The following is a 17388-nucleotide window of genomic DNA, read 5'->3' on the forward strand; positions in this document are numbered from 1 at the left end:
AAAATATACATAAAGAATTAATTAACTCCCACTTATTCAGGAAACCCCAGGGTTTCACAAAACCCTGCTTGAAAAAGCTTGCTCTAGTCATTCTACAAGGTTCAATAGCTGTAAGAGCATCTCCTGTGTTCATTTTATGTGCTTCCAGGTTTGTTCTCCTAGCTATATTAGGAAAGCTTTATGTGCTGTACAGTAATTTCACCTCAATTTCCTGGTAAAAATTAAGGTGAGGTGAAATCATTATGTTATTCAGACTTGCATTCTCCGTACCACTTCCCTGTTCCTTTAACACATGTTCAGGCTTCTCCTTATCCTGTGCTTGGGAATGTTGGCAAGATAAGTCGTTCTCGCACAGTCCTTGGGGGTTGATCTTCATACATCATGTCCAACAAACAGGTCACAGTCCAGAAAGACTCTTCCAATATGTGGACCTGGTGTCCTTTCTTTGGATTTAGAACCATCAGTTTGTTGACAGGTTTGTAGATGGTTCTTTTTGACATGGCGGCTTTGTACCACTTTTTTTGTTTTGCTTGAATGCCTTGCAAGTTCACTGCTTCTACTTTCAAGGTCTTCCTTGGGGTGTTCTGCAGCCACTGCAGGAACTAACTGCATTAATTCTTGTTCAATATGTGCAAGAAATTTAGCACAGCACATAAAGCTATTGCCTCTTTACAGGCTATCACATTTCAGAAGCTTTTGATGAGCTTGAGCATGTTGCCATAGGTGTTGCCAAGAAGCATCAACTGAGGGTACCCAACAAAACCCCACCTTAAAAAACTACTGTGGGCAACATGGTCTGGAGAGGGGAGGGGGATGAGACAGCCGGGCAATCCCACACCTCCATCTGTCAAATTCCCACATTCAGCAGCAAGCTTGAACCACAAGGGGAACTGCAATGCTCCCCAGTTTGCTCATACTACAACAGAGCATTGGATAGGAGCCAAAGAAGCACCTTAAGAAGTGGTAAAATATCAGTTTATCCTGAGGAGATCAAGTCAGTTGGAATTTAACACATAAAAGAATGCAATTTTTTTTAAAGCTGCCTAAACTATAAATATAAGGTCCAAATTTGAGTTTAAGGATTAGGAAGCCTATTTCTGGAGTCTGATTTTGTGACCAAAAGGACAAAAGCTGCCTTTAGCCATGACTGACTGAGTACCGTTTTCCAAGAACAGAAGAAACACAGATTTTTACGGTCTGGTTTAACGTGACGGTATTGCAACATTGAAATCAAGGGCAAAGGCTGCTGAAATGAGTAGCAAAGCCTCTCAGAGGAAGGGGCAGCACAGTGTCATTGCAACAGGGTGAGAAGGAATGGCTTGTTGAACTCCGATGTGTCCCAGATTGATTGATTGATTTCTCCTGTGGGTTGTGAGTGGCGTAGCTGGGAGACCCTACAATGGTAGGGCAAGGGATGCTTGGAGGTGGTTTTCCATTGCCTGCCTTTGTGTTAGGACCCCAAGCATTCCTTGGAGGTCTCCTTCAAGCAAATGCTAACCCAAGCCAACACTGCTTAGCTGACGGGATCGGGCTTGCCTGGACTTCAGTGACACCCTATGTTGGATCAGGATTTGAGACACATTCACCACCATCTCTGGAGCAAGGTCTTCAGCAGCTCATAGCAGCAGGCAAACTCAGAGGGATTTGAGAAGAATTGGGAGGTTACCAATCCAAAACAGAAGCTGAGCTACCACAACAATCCCTGTGAAGTGTGTTAGGCTGATCGCATGTCACCCAGCAAGCTTGCATCCCTGATTGGGGGTTTCAGAAGTGGGCCTCCCAGCTCCTAGCCCAACACTCTGGCCATTGAAACCCAGTGGGACTCTTTGGTATTTGATGCAATTAGGAATCAGCCTCTCCGTCTTCTGAATAGAACCTATCTTAATGCTCAGGAAAATGCATGATTTTGATCCAGTTTTTTGCCTCGAAGCTTTGATTTACTCCAGAAAAGATGGTGGTCACACAATCCATTCCAGAATTAGGGGAACCAGACTATTTTGGAAGTGAATTGTTCTCGTTGTGATGCGGATTTTATTGGCTATAGATCAAGAGGGGCTCATATATCTATTTTAAACTCATTGGGTGTTACCTACATATTTCTTTGAAAAATGTCAGATGCCATTTAATTGGGGAGAGGGATGTGGACAAAATTGAGAGGGTGCACAGGAGAGGGATGAGGATGATCCAGGGCCTGGGGACCAAGTCCTGTGAGGAGAGGCTGAGGGCCTTGAGAACGTTCAGCCTGGAGAGGAGGCAGCTGAGAGGGGATATGATTGCTCTCTTTAAGTATTTGAAAGGTTGTCATTTGGAGGAGGGCAGGGAGCAGTTCCTGTTGGCAGCAGAGGAGAGAACCCTCAGAAGCAGCTTTAAACTACGTCTAGAATGGTACCGGCTAGATATCGGGAGGGACAAGAATGTCACACTCTTAGTTCAGCAGAGGAATCGGTTGCCTAAGGAGGTGATGAGCTCCCCTCATTGGCAGTCTTCAAGCAGCAGCTGGACAGATACTTATCCTGGATGCTTCACCTTGATCCTGCAGTGAGCAGGGGGTAGGACTAGATGATCTCTATGGATCCTTCTGACTCTGGGATTCTATCTTACCATTCTTGTTCAGATGAAAACTTTCTGTCACTATCTTAAATTCTTTTATAGGAACACATTCAAATAAAGGAAGGGTTTAATAAAAACACTAAGAATAAACTGTTCTCTCTCTCTCTCTCTCTCTCTCTCTCTCTCTTTTGAGAGAGAACAAATTCCTTTCACTGTTCAGTGCTTCAACTAATGCACCATATTTCCCTTTCCCTGCAGTGTCTTCCATTTATATTCATTGTTTCCACTTCATTAACTATATGTGACTGGATATATGGAGCCAGATGCGCATTTTCCATGCACCAAAAGGGGGCGGGGTGGGCGGGGGAAGAAGCCTATTAGAATATGATCTAAGCAAACACTCATCTATGGCCTCCTACTATTGCACACCGAAAAATACTTCAATTTCTTTTTAAATATTGCAAAGGGATCTGACCGGCTGTTCTTCATTCCTGGAAAGAAGCTATCTGGAGGATAACCTGGCTTTTGCTTGACAGCATGGCAGTTAAGAGGCCCTGCTCTGTCTGTGTCTGTGTGTGTGTGTGTGTGTGGGGGGGCAGAGACATGGCCTTCTCTGTGGCAGCACCCTCAATGTGAAACTTCATTTTTGCACCTATTTCTCTACTCCAGGGATTCCCAAACAGGGATCCATGGATGCCTGGGGGCCTGTGGGAGCTCTGGAGAGGGTCCACAACCTTTCCCTTCCTTCCTTAATTGACTTGGCCACAAGTGAGGGAACCGGCTACTTTCATTGCTCCCTTTCCCCCTCCTGATCATGAGGCAGTTCTCTCTTGTGGTTTCTGCACCTGGGGGAGGCGGGGAGCCTGCATGCCCACTCCCACCTTGAACTGTCTCCTGTCCCTCCCCCCTCAGTCCTTCTCAAGCTGTGGTGATGTCACTTCCAGTGGGCGTGGCAGGGAGATGTGGCCACCTGAAATCACTTCTGGGGCGCCTTGAAGCCTCACAGATTATTGTATGTGTGAAGACTGCCCTTTCTTTATTTCTCGAGGTGTGTGTTGATGGTTCATTTCCTGGTGTTCCCTGTCTCTCCCCCCCCCCATGCTATTTTGTTTAAACCCTGTAATTATTGCATATTGCACATTGAATGTTGCACATTCAGTGTGGGAGATTTTTTTACTATCACCTTTTGCTCTTTATTACCTTCTTCTCTTTTGCATTAATTGCTGTGTGTTTTCATTCTGGTAGATTTATTGGAATTCGGTATCCTTTCCTTGTCTTGCAATGATCAGCAATCATGATAAATGGGTAAAGAATACAGAACTGTGATGTGTTCATTGTCAACTTATTTTTTTGAACAGCAAAAAAGGGGAGAATACTATTTGGGAAGCTTGATAGGAGCCATTTTGTTTTCAAATGATAGTCCCCCAAAAGACTTATGTATTTAATCAGACCATTGATCCTTCTCAGCTGGTATATTTTGACTGGCTGGTATATTCCAGGCTGATATCTTGGTCCTTCTAGGCTGGTCTATTTTGACTGGCAGCTGCTCTCCAAGCTCCCCTTCTACACTGGCAGTCATTTCAACATGAGAGACTTAGAACTCTGTGTTGGCATGGGACAGCCCTCCAGAGAATGCACCAACTTGTATACATAATGAAGAAGAACATTGTTGGGTCAGGCCAGTGGTCCACTCTGTCCAGCATCCTGCGTCACACAATGGCCAAGCAGCTGCCCTGGAAGACCAGCTAAGAGGGCCTAGAGGCCAGGGCCTTCTCCAAGGTCGCCTCATGGCCTAATGAATCTGGCTTTGAGGACGAAATAGATGGCTACTGGCTGTCACTAGGCTTACTGGCAATGAATCCTACAACTTAGCCATATTGAATGAAGAAAAGTTCTTTTGTCTGTCCTGAATCTAATGCCCTTCAACTTCCCTGAGTGCCCCCAGAATTATAGCATTACAAGGGAAGGAGTGAAAATTCTCTTTCCACTTTCTGTACCCTCCCTGCGTAATTTCAGACACCTTTGTCATGTTCCTCCTTTCCCCAGATTAAACATGTTCAGACTCTTTAGTCTTTCCTCTTAGCACAGCTACTGCAATCCCAGGATCAACTCGTTCCTTTCCTCAGCTCTGCTGCCTCTTTGTTTTGTTATTTCGATTATCATCTCACCACTTCCAGGCTCTGCAAAGCTAGTGCTGCAGGAAGATTAGCTCAGCAGAGGTGTCAAACTCATTTGTTACAAGGGCCGGATTTGAAATAGATGTCACTTTGTCAGGCTGGGCTGTGCATGCCATAAAATGTTATGCCAGGTTCAGGAGATATAAACTGTATAAGGGACACGGGCAAACCCAATTAATGATATTATCTTTGACTCAAAAGAGAAACATGCTTAAAACATTAACACTCTGGCAGTAGTTCCTTATAGTACTACTAGTGGAAGAAGTAGCAATGATTTTTATACCCCACTTTTCACTGCCCGAAGGAGTCTCAAAGCGGCTTACAATCGCCTTCCCTTCTTCTCCCCACAGCAGACACCCTGTGAGGTAGATGAGGCTAAGAGAAACTGCCTGGTCCAAACAGCTCTATCAGTGCCATGAAGAGCCCAAAGTCACCCAGCTGGCTGCATGTGGAAGAGTGGGGAATTAAATCTGACTCTCCAGAGTAGAAGTCACCATTCTTAACCACTATACCATTCTGGGGTAGTGGTTAGTAGTTCCCGGATGCCCACCCTCCCACTTCCACCGCCCGTTGCTCAGTGGCATTGGGGTGGTATACAGGAACATCATGCACAGCCTGTGTCATTTGGCAATAAAGGTACTCAGTTGCTTGCAGGCCAGATAAGAGACCCAGATGGCCTGGTTCTGGCCCATGGGTCGTATGTTTGACACCCCTGGCCTAGGTATCAATCTAGCTTTCCTCCTGCATACATTTTTTTGTTATGAGCTGCGGAATTTTTGTTTCTAATAAGCGCTGAAGCCTGTCATTCCCTGGTCTTCCACATCTAACAGGGAAGACAGTCGGGAGGGCCTGACCATGTGTGTGCTCCATACACGAAGACGAGGTGTGAGGTATGTGTTCTCAGGGTGCTGGTTGCCTTTAACACAGACCTTTTGAAATCCCCACCCCTTTTTCTACCTCACTGCTGAAGATCCCTGGCAGGTGTAACCCAAAACCCTGCTGAATGACTAACCGGTGTAAGTCCTGGCCCACCAAGGCTGTTTGGGGTGGCCTTCATCTGTGAAGGCCCCTTTGCATTCGGACCTAACTGAGTCTTGGCTGAGACATGATGGCAGCTTGCTCGAGAGCTAGTGTGATGGAGAGGTTAGTGCCTGCCCTTGTCCGGTTCCACAGGGGCTCTTAAAACGAAGCTCTTCCACCGGACATATTGATGAGGCCAGCCAGAAAAGATCCCTATCAAAATCCCAGCCCCCCCTCCCCCCTTCCCCTCTGACTCCTCCTTGGTTGGGATTACTATCAACTCTCAGTAATCACCACGGGTGCCAACCGTGGCTTATTTGTAGTTTCATAGCTTATTGATTTGATTTTCATGTATAATTTATCATTTTATTACTTAAATTAATTTGTTGTTTGCCGCTCCTGGCAGCAATGTCCAAGTGTATATAACATAATAATAATAATAATAATAATAATAATAATAATAATAATAATAATAATAATAATAATAATAATAATAATAATAATAATAATAAAAAATGTAGAATTGAGCCGGCTGGGATGAGAGGAGGAATGCCAGAGAGAGCTGCTGGGCAGGTGAGTGGGGTTTGGGGCCTGCTAAACTACTGGGGAAGAGCCTCTTGTGGCGCAGAGTGGTAAGGCAGCAGAAATGCAGTCTGAAAGCTCTGCCCATGAGGCTGGGAGTTCAATCCCAGCAGCTGGCTCAAGGTTGACTCAGCCTTCCATCCTTCCGAGGTCGGTAAAATGAGTACCCAGCTTGCTGGGGGGTAAATGGTAATGACTAGGGAAGGCACTGGCAAACCACCCCGTATTGAGTCTGCCAAGAAAACGCTGGAGGGCGTCACCCCAAGGGTCAGACATGACCCGGTGCTTGCACAGGGGATACCTTTACCTTTACCTTTACCTTTACCTTTACCTTTACCTTTACCTTTACCTTTACCTTTACCTTTACCTTTACCTTTAAACTACTGGGGAGCACTAACTGAGGTGCTTTGTGAGAAGAGTGAGTTTGGAAGGGAGGGCGTATTTGTAACCTGCTGAAGAGGGCCCTCCAAGGCTTGGGTTAAAAGTCTCGTGCTTTTGCCCCCCCCCCCCCCCGAGACAGCCTTGTGTTGTGTTTTTAGAACTGATTTTATACTGAGGCTATCGTCGAGGCCTTAGAGTGCTTTTAATTTTGCTTGTAAATAAATCCATGGAATGCTTTTTGTTTTTCTCCATAATGCATTGATAATATCAGGCAGCACCTTGATATTCCTTTCACCTTTCTTGTTTCCTTGTTGAGTTCAGAATGTCAGGCTGGGATCCAGGGGGGGGGCAAGGTTGCATCCCCACCCTTCTATGGAAGTTTGCTGGGTGAACCCAGGTTCTTGGGAGGACTAAGTCCATCATGTTCACCTGCCCCGGGTTGTTGGGAGGATAAAATGGAGGATGGGAGAATGATTTGGGAGCCACATGGGGAGCCACTCTGGGAGGGGGCAGGGGAGGAGTGACGCAGAGGGCGAGGGCCGTTATGAATCAAGATTAGTCTTGACTTTTGTACACAGAAGAACTTTTATATCCAAGCTGAACTGTGGATGAACGGGTGGAAAAGGTTGGTGGCGTTGACTGATCTTCTGTAGAATGGGTTCAAGAAAAGCGTTCTGTCTCACACACACACAAATAAGACTGTTGCAAAGAGGAATGCCGTCCGCTCTCTGAAGTGCCACTGCTGTTCAAAGTGCTTTATGAATTATTGAAGACAGCATTCCCTCCCATCACTTTCATCCCTGAGTGCTGTTATGATGCATGGGGGAGGCGGAAGGGAAAGAGACCAGCTGTTTCAATGCCTCTGCTCTTGCTGTTTCACCTCTGCCTGCATGAGTGCCCACAATGCTTGCAGCTTTTGCCAGGGCCATTCCTAGAGTGGCTGTGAGTGAAGTAACCTTTGTATACAGGCTCAGCACCAATGCAAAGAGCACCAAGTGCATTTCTGTTGTTTTTCCCCACTGCATTTAAACAAGGAGGATAGTGCAATGAGGAGAAGAAGAGCTGGGGAGGGGGGTGGTGCTGTACCCTGCTTTTCACTGGCCCAAGGAGTCTCAAAGCAGCTTACAATCACCTTTCCCTTCCTCTCCCCACAACAGACACCCTGTAAGGTAGGTGGGGCTGAGAAAGCTCTGAGAGAACTGTGACTGGCCCAAGGTCACTCAGCTGGCTGCATGTGGAAGAGCGGGGAATCAAACCTGGCTCTTCAGGTTAGAGTCCACCGCTCTTCACCGATACACCATGCTGGAGACTATAGTTGGTCATCCTGTTACTTGACAGTCTTGCAAATTCTGAGCAGGGCTGGCTTTGTTCAGTGGCTGGAAGAGAGACTTCCTGGGAATCCTTTGTATTTGAAGTGAAGTTTCTCCCAAGCCAGCAAGGTGCAGTGGTCTTGAGAGCTAAGGTCTGGCGAAATGCAGGTTCATGCCATGGAAGCATGGACCAGGCACGTTCTCTCAGCCCAACCTCCTGTGATTGTGAAAAACTAACAAGAAAGATCATGTGCACCACAGCAACTGGTTTTCCCTTTTGTAAAAAAGAAGAAATTAATAGATTTGAAGGAGGAAAGGCAGCACAGTACCAGGGGTGGCCGGACTCTGGATCTCCAGATGTTCATGGACTACAATTTGCAGGGGCTCATGGGGATCTGGAGACCCACAGTTTGTCCATCACTGGCCCAATCTTGTCAGATCTCAGACGCTAAGCAGGGTCAATATTTGGAAGGGAGACCAGTCCATCAAAGGAGACTGCAGAAGAAGGCAATTAGCAAACCACCTCTGCTTCTCACTTGTCCTGAAATTCTCTTGCTGGGGTTGCCATGTTGGTTGTAGTTTGACAACACCTCTCTCTTCCCCCCCCCCTCTCTCTCACTCACTCACAGACACCCACGTTTGAATTAAAAACCACATAGGGAGCTAACCTGGCTGCAAAAGCGAGGTGTAAATGCATCTAATAAATGTCTGTCATGTCAGTTCCCATGATGGAAGAAAGGAAGGACAAAAATGGAATAAATGAATAGGCCATCAGTGTGCACAGCTTGAGGATGTGGTACAGTGGCTGGTGTCTCATTAGGATCTGTGAGATCCAGGCCCAAATCCTCACTCTGCTAAAAAGGTTTGCTGGGTGACCTTAGGCTCCTTGCTGTTTCTTACTCTAACTTACATCACAGGGGGGTTGCGATAAATTGGAGGAGAGAACAATGTTGTACGGCACTTCGGTCTCCATTGAGGGAAATAGTGGGGTATAAAGACCTAAAAACTAAAAAAAAAAATTAGACAAACTGCTCTTTTTAAAAAAAAACTTACTATTGAACGGTTCCCAGTGATATTTGACAACATCTCATCCCTATGGATGATTGAAAGAAATGTTGCATTTTCCAAGCCTAGTCAGTGTCTGTCATGCCTGCCACACACTGCTGGTTTCACCATCCCAAAACAAAAATTCCTTTTAAATGAGCGTCCAGAGAAATGCAGAGTGAGGGCCGAGGCCAACGTCTCCCCCAGGTACAGACTGAAATGGGGCAATGTTAAGCAATGTGCTAATCTTCTTGTTACTCATTGCTGCAACTGTATGAGGCATTAGGATTGAATTACACCCGGGGTGCATCTTGGAAACAGCCAGAAATAGAGACTGGAAGCTCTGGTATGAATCTGCACACAAAGAAACAAAAAAGACTTAATGACCGGTAGTTTCCTGGATTCAGATTCTAAGTTACCACTATTGATAGTATAAAGAAGATCTTTCCTGCCTCGGCTACTGAAGATGGAAGAAGCATTTCCCCATTATTATTATCATTATCACTATTATTATTATTATTATGCTGTTGCTATTTCATTAATATCTCAGTCTTATTCCCAGTGGTTGTGTGGTTGACTCATCCAATTTTTATTTGCTGTTTTCACATTTGCCCTGAATCAGCCGCCCTTGCTGTCGGCCAGAGATGCTCTTCCAACTAGATCAGATATCTGTAGCTTTCTACGATTAAGCACCAGCATTTAGAGTGAGAGATCATCCAAGAGCAGAAGGTCTATCAGGAGGAGATCAGACTGATAATCAGCTTGCTGAGTAATCATCTATAAACTTCCTGCAGTCCAAACACAGGTAGCTGCATGCCTTTTTTGGGGGTGGGGTTGGGAAATGGCACATACCTGAGGTCTCACAATAATACATATACAGAGGAGTGCAATGGTTGTAGCTCACCAATCTAACACTGCACATGATTTGCGCTTGGATTCCTGGCCTCTGTTTCCTTTCCATAGAGCATCAGAAGTCCTTGAGTCTCACACAATATCTTTGTCATTTGGTTATTCCAGCAGTCCCCCCTACCCTTACAATAGACCTTAATGTAAAGAATTCATGTTCTTGTTTCTAGAGCCACATCTGTCTCTGGGCCAAAAGGTGCAACCTCTAAATTGTATATTGTCAGTTTTTTCCATTGGCAATCCTTCAAAGGATAGATTTGTGCCCTTGTGGCATAGTGGTGACAGAGGCAGTAGCCCTTGTGTCCTTTTTCTGGGGTTACTGTCAAGGTGCTAGCTGTGAAGTCATGCACAGATTGCTGGTGCTGAAGCCTTATATTGGGGTGGGGTGGAAGGGGGGAGTATGCCATTTACGTGGGCTATAACAATCTGGCAGTCCATCCCCAGGGATGCAGCTGGCCTGGCCTGGCCCATGCTTGAATGGTTTATTACACTGATTTCCTCAGCAGTAAGAGAAAATATATTCCTGCAAAGGTCCCTTGGCTATCGAAGAGATGCACAGTGCCTTTTTAAAGGGAGGGGGATGCAAGAAATGGGGTTCTTGGGCCATGAGCCCCTTTTCTTCCAAGCGAGTGGCTTTTGAAATTGGGCACCCATCTGTGAAAGAAATAAGAAAAAGTCATTGGGGAGGGGTAATCCCCTAAGATTAACATTTCACCAAATAAACTTTTTTTTCATTCTGTGGCACTTCTGTTTGTTTGTTTTTTAAATGTGGGGCATGGATGTATCACTAAAAATCAAGAGGCTTGATACGATTGTTATGAGAAGGAACAGTAACGGGTAGATTTCTTTTTAATTATGTAATCTATCCATGGCAAACCTCATCTGCAAAATGCTTCTGTACAGAAAGATGAGTTGGGGAGGGGAATTTAAACTGGCCAGCTAGGAATTCGATTGTGATCTGGATTTGCGGGAGACAAACACTTCCTCCGGAATGCACAAATGTAGACTTCCATTTTCCAAAGGGGATCTGTCTTTTTGAGCAAGACGGCAGCAACATCTTATTACAATTGTAACAAATATTACAATTATTACAATTGAAACGGCCACAAACGTTCCGGGGCAGGCAGTGCCATCCTAAACAGCACGACAGCCTTCCAAGACCGTGGCTTGCAAAGGATTTAGCAGGGCGTTAGGCGGTTTAGGGTTGCACTGTATTTTCTCTTTTGCATCAGAGCACCATCAATCAGTCCCATTGGTGGTCTCCCTCACTCTCATGTAGGCAAATAAGGGACTTGGTCTTCATGAGGAAGAACAAGCATCCTCAAAGAAGGTTCAAATCACAGGTTTGAGACATGTTTCTTCTATCTCTCTTTCTCTTGTAGAGTGATGATTCAAACCAACAAGAACAGCAAAATCCACTTTCCTTTATCTCTCCAACTCTTGCAGCTATGCCCTGTTTCTAAGCACTCAAAGGTTAAAATACATCTCTCCCCCCCCCCCCCCCCCGGAATTGGACTGAGCTCTGAAGGATTAAGTAAAGAGCCATTATAGGAAGAGCGAAAGATGGCGATGTGTTGAGCTATGAGTATGTGCAGTCGATGGGGGCGGGAAGAGCAGAGCTTGCCTATACCTGCTGCTATGAATGGGCTGGTTTCGCATTAGTGAGTGTGGTTCAAGCCCAATCTGCAGTCTGTTGGTTTTTTTTTTTAAATGTACATTTAAATAAAAATCCCCAAGCTCCCATGTAAAGTGGACGCAGTGAACCGTTTTTTTCTCTACGGACAGCCCGTTTAGATATTCCAATTGGTGTTTCAGTTTTAAATGGGATCAAAGCAATTTAATCCGCCTCTATCGTTCCCTTCCCAATCCCCTCCCAAAGAAGCTGCTGGTGGAACAGTGTTGAGAATCGGGGCCCCTTCAGTCTGGACGCGGGTGGAGGGAAGAAGATTAGTTTAAAAAAAAAGAAAAAAAAAGAAAAGAGGCAAAGACCTTCTTTGCATAATCTGGGGCGGAATTCCTGGAGCAGCTGGCCGGGGGTGGGAGCGAGCGCGAGCGAGCGCAGTTTTCCCGTGGCACATGTTAGGTGGGGGTGGGGATGGGGGTGGGGTAGACCACTCCACTGCAGGCTTCTTGCAATCGCTGTGCAAATTCGTTGTTGTTTTGAGTCAGCCAGTAAGCATGGCTCGCTGATCCCTGCATCCTCCGCGCCCCCCCCCCCGCGCCTTCCCTACTCATTTGTCCTTGAGAAGGCGAAAGGTCACGGAGGCAGATGGCGTGGACCACGGGGGAGCTACTGTTCCCCCCCCCTTCCCTTTCCTGCAGAAACCAGCGCCAGAGACGCGCACCGCAGGGGCATTTCCCTAAAGTCCGAATCACATCTAGCGACCCTAAACTTTATTTCCTTTGAGAAAAGCAGCAAACCAACCCGCCCACCCTCCCTCTTTCCTTTCCTACAATCCAAGATGCCTCAAACAAAAGCCGCAAGCAGGACAGCGCAACGTTGCAGGAGCTTCCCCCGATTTCTACACACTACCCTCCCCCGCACATTTTTATATGCAAAACTGGCAAGACCAAGAGTCCCGTAGAAGTCGAAAAACGGCACGGCGGCTCGCTAGCCCGGATCGCTGAGCGTCCGGGGTGGGGGCGGGGGTGGGGTGGGGGTTGATCACCGCTTGACCAGTTTCCATTTCAGGCTCGCAAAAGAAAGAAAAAAGACAAAAGGAGCGGCCAGCGCAGGGAGCTCTCCGAGGTCCTGAAAAGGAACCCACCTCTGCTGAACGCGGAGATCGGATTGTTTTATGGGCTCCGAGGGCGGCGGCGCGGGAGGAGGGGGGGGGGGGACGATTTGCTGCTTTTCCGAATATGAATCGAGGTGGGCTGCACATTAATTTTCAAAAAGAAACCAAAAGCTTAATTTTATGTCCCGAGACAGCGCTTTGCACCGAGGTCTTCTGCCTCTCTCGCGCACCTCTTCAAATCCTGCGACAGATTAGGGCCTGGGGAGGGGAGGGGGAGAAATGCCCGGCTCGCTTCTTTCCGGGACCCGATTTAGACTCCCATTTGCATGTCAGCTTCAGAGTCTGAAGTGGGGAAAGGTTCCTTCCTCTCTTAAAAAGGTTATTTTAAACAAAGTGGGAACGGGCGAAGAGGGCATGCTGGCGCTCCCTCCCCCCCCCCCCCCCGCCTTTCCCGGCTTCTGGTCCTGTTGCTTAAAATGTGACAGCGAAAACACACACGCACACACACGTACACAGGATGAAGAGGAATCAACAGACGGACGCCCGGGCTTCGCCACCTTCCCACTGCAGCATTTGCTATCCTCCCCCCCCCCCCGCGCCGCCTCTCCTCCCCGCCCCTTTCAAGCTGCTCACTTTCCAATAGATCACAAAGCCATTTGAACAGTGACTCCCCCCCCCCAATTTTTTTGTATGCGTAGGACAATACCCTGCCTGCGGGCAGGCGCGCGTGTGTGAGAGCGCATATACACAAGACAGCCCGGAATTAACATCAGCTTTCAACTGCATTTCCATGTCAGCCTCGACTCCGCACCTGCCTGCAGTCAGTGGCGAAAGGAAAGCCAGCCAGGGATAGCGGAGCCTCCTTCCTGCCATTCTTTCTTTTAGAAACCAATTATCTAGAGTCAGTTATCGGTGTGTGTGTTGGGGGGGGGGGGAGGGGGCACGAGAGTCTCTCCAGCCGTCTAATCCCCTTGAACATCCTAAACGCTCTCTCAGCCCCCCCACACCCCTCGCTTCGCAAAAGCCCCTTCCCCCTCCCCCTCCCCCTCCCCCCCCGCCCGCGTCTTAGCGCAAGAACCAAACAAGCACTCTTCGAAAGGGTTCGCACAGACAATATTTATTGCGCACGCTCTCTCGCCCAAGCACATCATGCACTCTACACGCCGCGAAGGAGGCAAAAAGGGAAGGAAAAACAAATCAAAGGCGTTGGGAGTCTTTCGTTTCCTTACCAGCCCTTACCAGCCCTTTTGGTCACCGGGTTTAGATCAGGAAGGTTCTTCTTCGGAGGCGGAGGCGGAGGCGGGGGGGGGGGGCGTCTGATGGCTTCATCCATCCATCCATCCTTCCTTCCTTCCTTCCATCCACGCCGCCACCCGCGTTCCGGCCGCAGCAGCCAGGCCGCCAGAGACAAGGGCAGGAGGGCGGCTTCTCTCTTGGCATTCACCGCGTGCCTTAATTGTATTGAAATTAAATCAAGGTCCGCTGTGAACACGAAGGGCTTAAGCCGAAGCAGGGCGAAGCAACTCTTCCGAGCCGGCCAAGGCGCAGGCAGCCCCGCCGGAGGGGGCCGTTCTGTCGCGTCGCGTCGCCTCTCTCTCTCGCTCTGTCTTCTCTGTCGCCCGCCTGCCCGCCCGCCGGCTCTGCGGTTCTCTGGGCTGCGTGAGGCGCGGCGGCGGGTGGGCGGACGAGCGCGGCTCCCTCTTCTCCTCGGGCTCTCCGGCAACGGGGGCTGCCGGCGCTGCGGAGAGCCAAGGGCAGGGGCGGGGGGGGGCATGCCCGGGGCTCCTTAGCGGACTCCTCCAAGCGGCCGCCGGTCCTTCCTTCCATTGGCCTTTCAGACACCCTCGGGTGGGCTTGGGGGGGGAGGGGACTTTTCGGGATCCTTCCAAGTTGATCGTCAGTATTTCGGGGCCCCCCGCGCGAAGGGGTGTCTCCATCTTCTTTCTCTCTCTTCAGTCTTGCATTGAGTAGCCAGGATTTTTTTTTTTGGGGGGGGAGTTAAAAGCACAGCGGGATGGATGAATCCACAAGAAAGAAACAAAAGGGGGGGTATATTTAGGACAGTTTTTGGGAGGGAGGGAGGGAAGGGATGGAAGGCGGCAGGCGTCCCTGGTAAGCGACGGGGAGGGGGGCAGCTCTTTCCCTGCCCAGAGCCTCGAAGGGGCAAACGGAGGAGGGGGGGGGGGCGGGCTGCGGCTTGACTGTCCTGGATCGGATTCAGCACCTGGACAGCACCGGCGGCGTCTCTCCCTGGATCGCGAGCCGCAGAGCGAAGCCCCTCGCCTCCTTTGCTGCGCCAGGGGCGAGGACGGCCCGATCGAGCCCGCCACCGAGCCAGCGTCCCCGGTGGTCCCCGCTGGTCCGCGGCCCTCCGCCTCGCCGCCTCTCTTCCCGTGCTCTGCCAGCGACCAGCATCCCCGGACTGCGTGGCGAATATCTCGTGATGTGCAATTTACACTCTGCCGCTCTTCCTCCCGCCCGCCCGCCCGCCCGCCCTCTCCTCCCACCCCCAGCAGCCCCAATGATCCTGAAAGCAGGATTAACGAAAGAGCCTCAGCTGCCTCCGATTACGAAAACTCCAGGGACGCGCTGGCCGGGCAGCACTGGCGAGAGGGGACCGGGATGAGGGGTAGCTTTCGGGGAGGGGGGGAGGGGGGGAGAAGATTGCAACGGGGAAATCGGCTCCGGGAGGGGGGGGAGGGAGGGGCCTGGAGGAGCTCGCGATGTGTTCAGAGGGGATCTCTAGGGCGATTGCGCTATTGGGGGGTGGGGGCGGGGAGCGAGGACTCTCTTGCTTTCGCTCCCCGGTTATACCTCCGAGGATGTCAAAGACCATGGGGTGGCTCGCGGGAGACAGCGGGGCTAGTTCTTCATTTGAAGCTTAAAACATCTTCAACCCGCCCGCCCCCCCCCCTCATCCAAGCGCCCTTCCGGCCGAATCCCTCTATAAAACTCTTCGAATCCCCCCCCGGACCCATGCCGAAGCTGGGGGCAGCAGAGAGGCCAAGGATCTCCCATAGGGTTTTACCCCCCCCCTCCTGGAAGCTTGCTGGCGGGAGGGGCCCACGGGATCCCACGGAAAGCCACGCGGGAGGGGTTGCGGCTGGTTAAGTGGGTCAGGCAGGATTGTGGAGGGGCGAGGAAAGGAGCCAGTGAGATGTTTTAGAATCCTCACCCCCCACGCAACCCCCCCAAAAAACAACCAAGCCCCCCCCCCCCCCGCCTGCCTGCTGCCTCTGGGATTCTGTCCGCGGGACTCCGAGGGAGAATCCAGCCGCGGCACGGGCAGCCCTGCGGGCCCAGCGCCTTCCCTCTGCGCTCACGCCTGTGCCGGCAGCCCAGTCGCGCATTGCCTTGGGACCCCGGGCGGCGGCGGGAGGGGGGAGGGGCGTCCTGGTCCCGGGCGCTGCAGAGGATCGCACGCACCTCCGGCCTGGCCCGACCTGGGCTCGTCCCCGCTGCTCAGAAACGCCACCGTTTGGGGACAAGCCGGGAAGGATGGCCGCTTTCCGAACGCCCCTATCCAGCACTCCAGCTTCGGCGCCAAACGAAATCCGAAAGAACCGGGGGGCAGGGGGGGGGGCGGGGAGAGGCAGCGAGGCCAGAGCCAAACGAGGGACCCCGGGGGGGGGCGGGGCGGGGGAGGAGGCGGGGGGGAGGAGGGAGGGAGGGAAGGGGAGGAATCGGGGCAGCTACTCTTCCTGCCGGCAGGTTTCTCAGACACGGGTCAGGATTAAAGACAATTCGGGCAGCCTCGCTGATTGCATAACTAGTTGCGGAAAGGGTGTGTTTGTGTGTCTCTGTGTGTGTGTGTGTGTGAGAGAGAGCGAGCGTGGGGAGTGGAGGAGGTGAGGAATAGGGGGAGGGGGAGGCGAGCCTTCTCCAGGGAAGAGCAAGCCAGAGTTGTCCTTTGTGTGTGTGTGTGTGTGTGTGGCACCTTGAAGCCTAATCGTGGCCTCAACTGTCGGGGGAGCGCGTCCGCTGCCTGCGAAGGGCTCTTCAGGCGGCCGGATGGGGCGGCCGTCTGCCGGCGAGATCCCTGAGCGTCTTGGGCAACCCCCCGCCCCGAGGGTCTGTCTCCGCCGCCCTCCGCACTTCAGTTCGTTTCCGTCGTTTCTCTTCCCCAGATCCTTTGAACGAGGAGCGCCGTCCTGCCTCCGTGGGGCTGGGGGTCTGCTTCTGTGCCCACCACGGCCTCCAGCCAGCCGCTGCGCTTCTTCCCGCCTCTGGTTTCGTTTTGGCCCCAGAAGGGGAGGAGAACAACGCCGGGAGCCCCCGGAGCAAAGTCAAGGGGCCTGCTGAGAGGGGGGGGGGGGGAGAGGTCCGCCCGAAGGCTGGGCGCCCCCACGGGGGGAAACCCACAGCGGGGTCGGAGGGCTGCGACGGCCATCCTAGACGCCCAAGAAAGCCCACTTTGGGCTGTTCGGTTTGCATTTTTTTTAAAAGTCCTCGCTTAAACGCACTAATATGACGGTAACTCTCGACCGGCGGTCCAGCTTCTGAAAACAGAAAGGAGAAATAAGCGCCGAGCTCCCTGCCCCCCCCCCTTCGACTCCGTTCGGGGTTTCGGTTTTGCAAACACGGCGCAAAAGCGGCCAACGAGGCGCACCCCGAATCCTGCGCAGGCCGGGCGCAAGGCGAGGGGGCGCAAGGCGGACGGCCGCCCGCGGGACTCGTCTC

The 17388-nt window shown here is 50.7% G+C and overlaps 1 long non-coding RNA gene across 1 annotated transcript in view; it reads right to left on the bottom strand.

Annotated features, from left to right (window-relative positions):
• Nucleotides 1-9439: 9439 nt before the first annotated feature.
• The window catches only part of LOC143837694 (uncharacterized), a 57349-nt gene continuing 49400 nt past the window's right edge, over nucleotides 9440-17388 (bottom strand). Inside the window, exon 3 of the long non-coding RNA XR_013231057.1 lies at nucleotides 9440-10624. This is a non-coding gene — a long non-coding RNA (uncharacterized LOC143837694). The remainder of the gene's footprint in view (nucleotides 10625-17388) is intronic.

The sequence above is a fragment of the Paroedura picta genome, chromosome 5 (genome assembly GCF_049243985.1).
Source record: "Paroedura picta isolate Pp20150507F chromosome 5, Ppicta_v3.0, whole genome shotgun sequence".
NCBI lineage: Eukaryota > Metazoa > Chordata > Lepidosauria > Squamata > Gekkonidae > Paroedura > Paroedura picta.